Raw genomic sequence first — 10582 nt, forward strand, 5'->3', positions numbered from 1 at the left:
GCCTTCCTTTTTCCTCTTTTTGGATGGTAAACCGGCCCAAATTGATCTTACTTGCAATGCAAGCCATAGAGGACGGACCGTCAAGGTTCCATTGAAGATTGGTTCCGCCAAGATTGGAACCATTTCAGATTTTCCAGGGACACTGCCCATTTCAAAACGTTTGTGTGACCTTTCCGTGCTGGGGTGAGGGGACACGGATGCATGTTTACCTGAGGAAAACAGGCTGGTGTTGTAGTCAATGAAAGGTAAACAATTACCCTGGAGGGAATAACCTGTGAGCGTGGTTGCAAGCAGCGTTGCTATTCAAATAATGAATAAGCTTTTGGATACCTTGGGGAGGCTCAGTTCTGCTCGGAGGGAGTATGAGCCTGGGGACCAGATGGGCACTGGGCATTTGCTCGCTGCATGCCAACAGTGCTGGCTGACTGTGGCATCTTTGCAGCCGATGACAGTGTCCTCTAGCTAGGAGGACACGTACAGGTGGGTGCTGGCTCATGGCAGTTGTGGTGGGCAAATTGGAAGTCCCCGAATGGACCCAGGCAGTACCCATCTCCAGATCTGGGGTTAATCAGGAGAGAGCGTGAGATCACTCGAACGGCTTGGGAAAACGGCTCGTTACCAGTTGGTATGGTGACATTTCCATGTTTGCCGACATGGGAGGGAGGGAGGAAGGGAGGAAGGGAGGAAGGGCGGGAAGAAGGAAGGAAGGAAGAAAGGAAGGAAGAGAGGAGGAAGGGAGGAAGGAAGGGAAGAAGGAAGGAAGGAATGAAGGAATGAAGGAATGAAGAAAGGACGGACCAGAAAATTAGCTCAGTGGGCTAGCGCCTGTATGAAAGAGTTTGAGGTTTTATTTGTGTTTGGGGGCTACACCTGGTGATGGGATTACTCCTGGCTCAACACTCAGGAAACACTCCTGGCAGTGCTCAGGGGACCATGTGGGATGCCGGGATTGAATCTGGGCTGACCATGTGCACGCTGAGCACCCTGCTTGCTGTACTATTGCTCTGACACCAAAGTTGAGGTTTTTATCCCTGGGAACCTCATGGTCCCTAAATCCCTCTGGAAGGGGCCCAAGCATAGGGTAGCGACAGAGCACCACCCCCAAAGCAAACCGAAAAAAAGAAAATCGCAGTCGAACCAGATTCAATCTCCAGCACCCCAAATGATCCCTCGAAGCCCCCTAAGGAGTGAACCTGGGCCAGTAAACCCTGAGCAAAGCCGAATACAGACACTCTCCCCCAAAATAAAACCCCCAAAACTAATGAACAAAGAAATTCCCTATGATTCAGCAATACCACACCTAGGTATTTATTCAAAGGATCTAAAAATATTAATTTCCAATAATATTCATAGGCCCGTGCTTAGAGCAGCATTATTCCCAGTAACCAAAATGTGGAGTCAACCTAAATGCCCAGTGACAGATGACAGATGCAGAGCTGGGACACGGAGACCCAAGAGAATGCGACTTTGCCATTAATAAAGATGAAACTGCCTTTGGGTCCAAAATGGATCTACCAGGTAGAGAACTGAAATACAGTTACTGAATGGTTTCACTCACGTGGAATAAAAAAAAATCTAAAGACTGGGTCTGTGCTCAGAACTTTGGTGATGGGTGAAGTGAACCTTTCCCACCTGGAGAGATGTGAAACTACACCCCTGAAATTCTAGAATGTCATAATCTAATGATAAATCTATCTAAAAGTGAGAAAAAGAACAATGAATAACGAATTTGATAAATTGAATTACAGGGGGTTATGGGACAGAAGATAGTGCATAGGGTTAACGCAGAGGTAGGGACCCCCCAAATTTCCTACAGATGGCAAGAAACTTACCCTGGGCTTTTTAGAATCCCTCTGTTCGTGAATAAATTGGTTTCTTTGGTGCTTTTCTTTTATTTTCTTTCTTGACAGTTTGACATACCTTCTAACTCCCAAGTTGCTTTGCTCTTACAGAAGATTAAAATTCCCTCCCAGAGAGCCAGGCTGCCCACTAACCAAGATAAATTATAGTTGCAAGCATGAGTGGGTTTCGTTCAGTATTAGCTTTCAAGGGAGGTGTTCATGAAAAATCGTCTGCAAAATTAATTTATGTAAAAGGATACATTTCTTTCAGCTGATTATGTTTTCAGAGATAACACTTTGGAAAATGAGATCTAGAGCTCAATAAAAGATATTTTGCTCCAAACAAAATGCACTGGTTGCAAAAGCCTCCCTGGTTTCAGACAGGCAGTGAAAAGTCGGACTTCTTGTCCTACGCTGTGAAACTGGCTAATTTATTCCGTAGAACGAATTTGGATTTGAGCTCTCTTCTAAGCCCTGTTTTTTATGGATAAAAGAATTATTTAAAAAATCTATTCCCAGATGGATATCTATATGTAGATATATATACTTATACATATATATACTTATACATATATAGAGTATATATATATATATAGAGAGAGAGAGAGAGAGACAGAAAGAGAGAGTGTGTTATCTGCTGTTATGTGATGTTTTCACTAGCTGAGAAATTCTTCATATTGGCAAGATATCACACAGTTCAACTCAGTTACAGCATTCATGCCATATAGCAGGTCCCTCAAAAGAGCACTAGACTAAGAGTCACTCTTTCTTCTAGGTCCCATTCAGCAGCAAGGAAGGTGTGTGGCTTCTGATTTTTGTGTTTCAGGAAGAATAACAACCTTTTCAATTTTTTTAATTTTTAAAATTACAGTTTAGTTAACAAAGATTCCAACACTGTAACATTTATGATATTGCAATACACAGTTACTGCATCTCACCACCACCATAGTTCCCAAGATTCTCCACCACTGTTCCTAAATTCCTTTAGCTTTAGGTTACTTCTAATATACCTCTTCACTTCCTGTGTAACATCCTTGTTTCCTTCCATTCCACGCCCCCCCCCACACACACCTTGTTAATCTTAGTTTTGTGATTGAAGGCCAAGGGTTTATCATTGGGCACTACTGTCAATTCCCTTGTTCTGTTTCTCTGTACACTAATGATGAGTGAGATTATCCTTGTTCTCCCTCTGACTTATTTCACTTAATGTGATGCCCTCTAGTTCCATCCACATTGCAGTGAACTGCAAGACTTCATCTTTTCTTATAGCTGTATAGTATTCCATTGTGTATATAGATCAATTGACCAAAGCTGCTTTATCCATCTGGGCCTTTTCTATAACCTGCTATTGTATTTAGTGCTGCCGTGAACATATACGTACATATTTTTTTCAAATAAATGCTTTTGTGTTTGGGGGGCTAGATACCAAGAACTAGAATCGCTGGATCATAAGGAAACTTTATTCTTACACTTTTGAGAAATCTATATACTTACTCCATAGAGCCTGAACCAGATGACACTCCCATCAACAGTGAAAGAGGGTTTCCTTTTTCACCAGATCTCTCCAATGCTGGTTATTTCCAGTCTTTTTCATACCTGCCAGTCTCACTGGTTATGAGATAACACATTGTCATTTTGATTTGCATCTCCTTGGTAATAACTGATGATGTCCCTTTTCATATGCTTATTGACTGTCTATATGTTTTCTATGGGGAAGTGTCTGTTCATCTCCTCTCCCCACTTTTTGTTGGGGTTGTTGATGTTGGTGTTTTGTTTGTTTGTTTAAGCTTTGTGAGTGCTTTCGGAGTCTTGGATATTAACCCTCTATCTGATATATGGATGTGGAAATGTTTTCTCCCAGTTAATAGAGTTTCTTTTTATTTCACCCTGAGTTTCTTTAGCCACGTAAAACCTTTTTAATTTGATGTAGTCCCACTTTTTTTGGTTTATGTTTTTGTTCTTTGCCAGTGCAGCCAAATCACTGAGAACACGTCTGAGGTCATATCCTGGAGTGTTCCATTTATGTCTCTCTTAATGTATTTTATGAATTCTGGTTTAATCTTGATATTTTTAATCCACGTTGAATGGTACTTTTTAAAATTTTTTTATTTTATGCTAGTTCACAATATTTTATTACATTTGATATTCAAACACCAATTCCACCACCATGACACCTTCCCACCACCAAATTCGGGATGTTTCCATCCCAAGCCCCAAGCCCTGTCCCAAAACACAATCAAAAGAATATATTTTGTATTGTCTGTTATGAAGAACTGCTGAACATGCTTATAAAAAAAGTATTCATATAGGAAACAGTGTGAAGATTGTTCTATATCGGCAGGAGCCATTAAGATCATTTGTCATTTTGATCAAAATGACATTCTATAGGATATCACTAACATGTTGTTAAAGTTTGGGTATATGTGAGCTTAGGTATATATATATGAAAATATGTATATATGCATATGTATATATATTTATATTTCTCTCTGATTTGTTGCCTACTGTCTGAACCCCATCAAATATAGAGTAGTAATTATGGAGAATGGGTAGGGTGTGTCTTATGATGTGTCATATGGCTGTGAAAGTGGACACGCCATCCAGGAATATGTTCACTCATATGTGAGGCTCGGCCCAAGCATGTGGGAAGTGGTCTGGAACATGGCAGCAGTTGATTAGTGGAGGTTGACTGCCGGGGCTTTGTCCCTTGGGGAGGGGAGGGCTCTCACCCGCTCCCCGTCTGTGGCGCCCTGAGTGTGGAGTCTGGTGGCATGGCTATGGGGGCCTCATTTTATGCTCACTTCCGGGAGAAGCAGCTGTGTGATCTCTTGAATGATCTTTTATGTTATGGTATTAGATATGGAGCGATAGCACAGCGGGTAGGGCGTTCGCCTTACAAGTGGCCAACATGGCCGACCCGAGTTCGATTCCTCCACCCCTCTCGGAGAGCCCAGCAAGCTACTGAGAGTATTCGATATGCCAGACACAGTAACAACAAAGTCTCCAATGGAGACGTTACTGGGCCCGCTCGAGCAAATCGACGATCAACGGGAGGGCCTTTACCTTACCTTTTACCTTACCTTTATTAGATATGTATCTAGTTTCTTTTTTCTTTTTCTTTCTTTCTTTTCTTTTCTTTTCTTTTTTTTTGCATATGGATATCCAGTTTCTCTAATACTGTTTGCTGAAGTGTCTTTATTTGCTGTACTTCATGAACCCAACCCCTTTATCATAAATTAGCTATCCACAAATTTGAGTTTTTTCTCTAGTGCTAATGGTCAATACCGGGGCCAGTCTTCCTCTGAGCCTTCAGCTTCATTGTTCTTCTGAGCACAGTCTCCAACGTCTATATTCATAGAACATCTGCTCTGCTATGTCTCTGGCTCAATCCCTCAATCCCACCTCTGTTTCCCTTGGACTCTAAGCCCCTTTCTGGACTTAGTTCCTTCCCTCTTCAAGGTGGACTTCAGAGCATACCACTCCACCAGTCTCTGGTCTCTCGCCCCAGTGTCTTCATTCCTTGTCTTTCTGGTTGGATGCCCTCCAAGTCCAGATCAGGACACGTGCAATCTTTACTCTGACCATCTTTCCACCTGGATTGTTGAGGGCTCTTGAAGAAAACTGCCAAATTCTGTGGACTTGCTCTGTGAAGTGATTGCTAGAGTACTAGCAGGAAAGAAGGGAGGGAGGGATGAAGGGGAAACACGCAAGCTGACTGATATTCCAGTGGTCCAGGGGACTGGATGTAGATTCCAGATATAGTCACAGTCCTCCCGTTGTTCATCGATTTGCTCGAGCAGACCCAGTAACGTTTCCATCGTAAGACTTATTGTTACTGTGTTTGGTATATCGGATACATCACGGGGAGCTTGCCAGACTCTGCCGTGGGGGCGAGATACTCTGGGTAGCTTGCCGGGCTCTCCGAGAGGGGCAGAGGAATCGAACTCGGGTCGGCCATGTTGGCTGCGTGCAAGGCAAACACCCTACCGCTGTGCTATTGCTCCAGCCAGGTTCCTAAGTCTTTGACTCTGCTTTATGTCTTTTAGTCTTGCGTTAGCTAGGTATTCCCTGTATTCCAAGCTAGGGTTGTCTCCATTCTTTCTAATGGCAAGAAGTGCTTAGAACATCTTAACCTTTTCTAAAATGGGGTCTTCTAAGAAAGTGTGGTATGTGGGCAGGCAAAGGCCTGAGATCTGGCAAATGGGCAAGAACAAGACTATGGCTACGGGAATTTTCTCTGGCCCTTGTTATTCATTGCTGGATGCCTGTATCCCAGAAGACAGAAAGTTATGTGACTCATGAGCCACTGGACTTTTCAACTTGAACCAAAGCAGACTAATGATTGATGACTGCTTGACTAATTTGGGGTTGGGCACTTTATGATCCCAGAGGAAGTGAAAGGAGATGGGTCCAGATAATTGAGACAGGCTTTCATGCCAGCCAGGAGAAATTAAGCCTCAGAGTCCAGCTGAGGTTGACTTAACAACCATTGAGAAATGTGCCCTTTTCCCACCCATATTTATTTATTTTTTTAGATATAACTTTTTTAATTTTAATTTTAATTTTTTTAAATTCTTTAATTTTTATTAGTGAGACACCATGAGGTACAGTTGTAGACTTACAAATTTTTGTGCTTGGGTTCCAATTATACAATGATCAAATACTCATCCCTCCACCTGTGCCCATTTCCCACCACCACGGGTCCCAGTATCCCTCCCATCCCACCCCCCATCCCACCCTGCCTCTGTGGCAGGGCATTCCCTTTTGTTCTCTCTCTCTCCTTTTGGGTGTTGTGGTTTACAAAAGAGGCATTGAGTGGCAATCATGTTTGGTCTATAGTCTACTTTCAGCATGCTTCTTGGATACAGAGACAGAACCCCACCCTTATTTTTTAACCCAGCTGTGTGTGTTGAGATATAACTTCGTCTTCCATTTAAAATGTCAAATATATTGGGGCTGGAGCAATAGCACAGCGGGTAGGGCGTTTGTCTTGCACGCGATTGACCCGGGTTTGATTCCCAGCATCCCATATGGTCCCCTGAACACCTCCAGGGGTAATTCCTGAGTGCAGAGCCAGGAGTAATCCCTGAGCATCTCTGGGTGTGACCCAAAAAGCAAATAATAACAATAATAATAATAATAGTAATAATAAATAAATAAAATGTCATATATTGGGACTAGCGAGGTAGTAGAAGGGTTAGCCACTTGCACGAGACCTTCTCAGGCTTATTCCCTGGTCTCTCATATGGCCCACTGAAAAATGCCCGAAGTGATCCCTGAGCACGGAGCTAGGAGTAAACCTGGAACACTGCTGGGTGAGGCCGAAAAGCCAAATAAAATAAAATGTCTAATGAACGGTAGATGTTAGCGAGGGCAGTCTCCACAATTACCTGGTTGCCTGAATCTGGCCCAGTGTGCAGTATCAAGGGAGTGGGGAAAGCAGAAACGATGTGAGTAACCAGATCTCCGGGATGGTTGCAGGCACGTCTGATTTCTTTGCACTTCTGAGCACACAGAAGACTAAGAACCTTCTGCAGAGAAGGCAAATTTGTAGGCTTTCTTTGACCTAGAAAAGGGCACCTGGGGGACTTGTGGTTTTTGCAGTGAGCAGAGGCCAAGGAAAAAAAGACATTCGGCTATCTGACGCACTGAAATACATTTATTCTAAGCAACATTTCTGCCTGAATACATTAACCAATGCGAGAACAGAATTTGAGGTTTCAGTTCATTATCATTCCAGGGTTGGCAGCCTTATTTTCCCTGAGGCTTTTAATTCTTTCTGCGGAGTTCTCTATATTAACTTTGAATCTTTGATGTGTTTTCAAATATTGGCTTAAAGCGTCATAGGTGGTTATTTTATTTAAGAGAATAAATTGACTGTCTAGATGTATCCTAGTTAATACACCGCAGAATATTTCCGTGCAGGTAAACACATTTCCATAGGAAGCTGTTTATGATAGAAGTTGTCACAGGAAAGCCGTGTATATTTATTTACTCTTAGAGTCCCGACTTCTTGATTAGGTTATTGTTAAATCATTTATACCATTACCTTGTTAGTAGAGGGACTAAATGTCCCAGAGCATTCTTTTTCTTATTTATTTATTCCCTGTATCACAGACGAATTTTCAAAAGAAAACCTTGTTGATTTATAAACGGGAAGGATTTCTCTAGCTCTAAAATTATTTCAGTGAAGGCTTCTCGGGCTTGCGGGTGCTGAGGAGAAAAACCCAGAGAACCCTAGTGTACTGATCCCCCCTAATCCCATAAGCAAAGTTCCTAAGGGGGTCCTTGAAGACCATTCTCTTGGGATTAGAAGGGCACTTTACGTGGAGTCCACTTCAGGAAGACTTTGAACTATTTGACTGGCAAGATACAATTGAGCAGCAGCTTAGTTTTTTTTTTTCTTTTTGGGTCACACCCGGCGATGCTCAGGGGTTACTCCTGGCTCATGCTCTCAGGAATCACTCCTGGTAGTACTCGGGGGACCATATGGGATGCTGGGAATCGAACTCGGATCAACCATGTTGGCTGCGTGCAAGGCAAACGCCCTACCCGCTGTGCTATGGCTCCAGCCCCCAGCTTAGATTTCTTACCAGGAAAACCATCCTAACTCTTTCTAAAAAACTGGCCTGTGTGAAAAGCCTACAGAGCCAGGATAAAGAATGTGCTTGGAACAAGCAGAAGAACTAATCCAGCAAGGACATTCAGACATTTGGTGACACAGGGGACAAGAGGCATGGGTGAATTTTCACATGGACCAGCTTAAAGCAGCTCAGAGGTACAAAGACAAGTTAGGGGATGTCTACGGGAAACAAGCTGGAACGCCCTGAGGTTGTACCTTAGATGGTACCTTTTGACATTTGGAAGAAAATATTACCAAAAGGCAAAGGGACTTTCGAGAATTTTCTGAAAGTGGAACCTGATAGACCAGAATTTAATATCCTCTACGCTCTTATTGGGCTGGGGTGATAGCACAGCAGGTAGGGTGTTTGCCTTGCACGTGGCCGACCCGGGTTCGATTCCTCTGTCCCTCTTGGAGAGCCCGGCAAGCTACCGAGAGTATCCTGCCTGCACGGCAGAACCTGGCAAGCTCCCCATGACATATTCGATATGCCAAACACAGTAACAAGTCCCACAATGGAGAAGTTACTGGTGCTCACTTGAGCAAATCGATGAACAACGGGAGGACAGTGCTACAGTGCTACGCTTTTATCATGTATGAGCTGGGTGGTTCTGACAGAGAAGGGTCTACAAAGAGTTTTTCCTCTGGGCCCTCTGAGGAAAGCTGTTAGCCTGAACCCAGTCTGCACCACCAATAAGGTTTTTCCATCACTGGAGTTCGGGATGTACATGCAGAAACTGAAGGGGAAAAGTATGTCAAGGAAGTCCTGGACCAAATATGTGCAAGGAGCGATAGCACAGCGGTAGGGCGTTCGCCTTACAAGCGGCCAACATGGCCGACCGGAGTTCGATTCCTCCGCCCCTCTCGAGAGCCCGGCAAGCTACCGAGAGTATTCGATATGCCAGACACAGTAACAACAAAGTCTCCAATGGAGACGTTACTGGGCCCGCTCGAGCAAATCGACGATCAACGGGAGGGCCTTTACCTTTTATGCCTTTTGCTATGCAGCTGAATTCTCCAGGAGGAAAAATTCCTGGAACAAAGCTCTTCAACTTTTGAAGTGATACAAAACTCTTGGAAATGACACCAAACTCTTGTTTCTTGCTTCATCAAATGGGACTTTGCTCTAGATCACAAATGATTGAAGTCAAGAAGGCCATAGGTAACAAACCTGAAGGAAAGGATGCACGGAGGTTGATGACTGACTACATCTGCTATTTTTCATTTCAAACCAGCTGCGAATTCAGACTCTCTGTTTGCTTTTGCCTACACAGGTCTAGAGCAATGCTGAAGACATTTCCCAGAAAGCTCTTTGTCTGGACAGTATAACTGATCACAAACATCAGATCTGGTACCATCATGGGTGCTTTCAGGAATTTCATCATAACTCAGAAAAATGCTGCCAATCAGCATTATTTAGATGCCATAAAGGTAAAAGACGGGTTATCCCCTTTAGTTCTCTGAAGAAACTGGCTCCCAAGAAACTTGATCACGATGGTTCAGATGTTCAGGGTTTGTGTACAGGATGGAGGGACAGAGGAGGGAAGGTACCCACCACTATGGACGGGCCCAAAAGATAAATCCAGAAATGCAGAATTCCTTATAGCTCCCTGGGAGCTTTGATTTTTCTGTTTAAATGTATGGGCTGGAGAGATAGCACAGCGGTAGGGCATTTGCCTTGCACGCAGCCAACATGGCTGACCCGAGTTCGATTCCTCCGCCCCTCTCGGAGAGCCCGGCAAGCTACCGAGAGTATTGGATATGCCAGACACAGTAACAACAAAGTCTCCAATGGAGACGTTACTGGGCCCTCTCGAACAAATCGATGAACAACGGGGAGGACAGTGAGAGGACAGTGACAGTGACAGTTTAAATGTATACACTATACATACGAGGGTCAGAGAGACAGTAGGGGTAAGGTGCTTGCCTTGCACGTGACTGACCTGCATTTACTGCCTGGCACCCCAGATGGTCCCCTGAGTATGCCAAGAATGATTCCTGAGCACAGAGTCAGGAATAAGCCCCAAGCACAACTGGGTATGACAAAAAAAAAACCAAAAAACAAAAAACAAACAAACAAACAAACAAAAAAAAAAACCCCTATCTATCTGAACACTAG

At 43.6% G+C, this 10582-nt stretch overlaps 1 pseudogene; it reads left to right on the top strand.

Moving 5' to 3' along the window:
* The first annotated feature begins 1421 nt into the window (after positions 1 to 1421).
* LOC130039295 (interferon-induced protein with tetratricopeptide repeats 5-like) lies at positions 1422 to 10069 on the top strand (annotated as a pseudogene).
* Positions 10070 to 10582: the final 513 nt, after the last annotated feature.

Source organism: Sorex fumeus, unplaced genomic scaffold, assembly GCF_029834395.1.
Source record: "Sorex fumeus unplaced genomic scaffold, SorFum_2.1 ptg000086l, whole genome shotgun sequence".
Lineage (NCBI taxonomy): Eukaryota > Metazoa > Chordata > Mammalia > Eulipotyphla > Soricidae > Sorex > Sorex fumeus.